Source organism: Dipodomys merriami, unplaced genomic scaffold (assembly GCF_024711535.1).
Source record: "Dipodomys merriami isolate MVZ:Mamm:240054 unplaced genomic scaffold, mDipMer1.0.p SCAF_1547, whole genome shotgun sequence".
Classification (NCBI taxonomy): Eukaryota; Metazoa; Chordata; class Mammalia; order Rodentia; family Heteromyidae; genus Dipodomys; species Dipodomys merriami.
This window is the reverse complement of record NW_027202879.1, coordinates 64,760-66,008: the sequence shown is the minus strand read 5'-3', so window position 1 is coordinate 66,008 and position 1,249 is coordinate 64,760. Positions and strand designations below refer to the sequence as shown.

Genomic DNA, 1,249 nt, shown 5'->3' with positions numbered 1-1,249 from the left:
GATGGTAGACAGGCCAGGATATTAGGTAAACATGAATATGAACATTTTTTCACCTTCTTGGCTTTAGCTACTTTTGAAATAATAGGAATAATTAACAATTATATTTTGATAAAATACCTTCTATTCTGAACAATTAGGTCTGAAGTGTTCATCTCTCTATGAACCCTTGTAACTAAGATTAGTTTTGTTCCAGTAAGACAATCTATGCTGTCAGGGTAAGATATTCTGGTTGGTCTGTTCCTACATGGAAGAAGGGTAATGGGGCAGAAAGACATTTGTACCACTGAGACCTCATTTAGGAAATTTTAACCTGCAGAAGTTTAGAAGTAGCTTTTAAGCAAGGCTTACTTTGAATCCATTAGCTCCACAAAGCTAACTCAGTTGATAAATAAGTACTTGAAAAGCCATTACCTTTGGACTTAGCTATAAAGGCTTCAAAATATGGTCAAATTTAAAATGAAAACGACAAAATAGTCATTGACAAAAAATGGCAAATGTGAGCAATCGACCAAACAATATAAATTTTTTCCACTATACATAGAAATTTATAGAAATAAGATCAATAGCATATTTAGGAACAATAAAGGTTCCTTGTTACAAATAGGCAACCAAGGATATATGCCTGTATAAAGGTTACATTGTTAACTACTTAAATTAAGAGGATACTCCATGCTTCAGCAGCAAGTCTACACAAATTACAACAATACAGAGATTAACATAGCACTTGCACAGGGATGGTATGAAAATTTGTGAATTATTCCATATTTTTCATTCTTAAAATGCAAGAAATGGAAAACAGTTTTGAAAAAGTTGATTACAAAAATACAAGCGTAACAAAACCTGTAATTCACAGAATTAAAGGTTAGTTTGACATCAGTGTATTAAACCTTCACATTCAAAGGCCCTTACATAGCATAACCTTTACAAAACTTGAAATTAGATAACATTATCTTTTTATCCCAAAGAAATAAAATAATATAAGGACTTAGGAAAAAGGAATCTTAAACTTTTCCTATATGGAATGTAATCTGAAAGGACACATTTATTAATGAACCTATATATTATAAAACAATGTAGACTTCAAAGTATTATATCTAGAAGACAATGAAATAGATTATGGACTTTATACAAACATAGATACTTTTTTTCAGACAAGCACCAGGAATATCTTTAATTTCTATACTATTCTTTTCAACAGATAAGATAAAATTAAAAAAATCACAAACTCTGCAGAAATCATTATAAATGC

General features: G+C 30.2%; 1 pseudogene; it reads left to right on the top strand.

Annotated features, from left to right (window-relative positions):
- Positions 1-669: 669 nt before the first annotated feature.
- Positions 670-769, top strand: LOC138827374 (U6 spliceosomal RNA; annotated as a pseudogene).
- Positions 770-1,249: the final 480 nt, after the last annotated feature.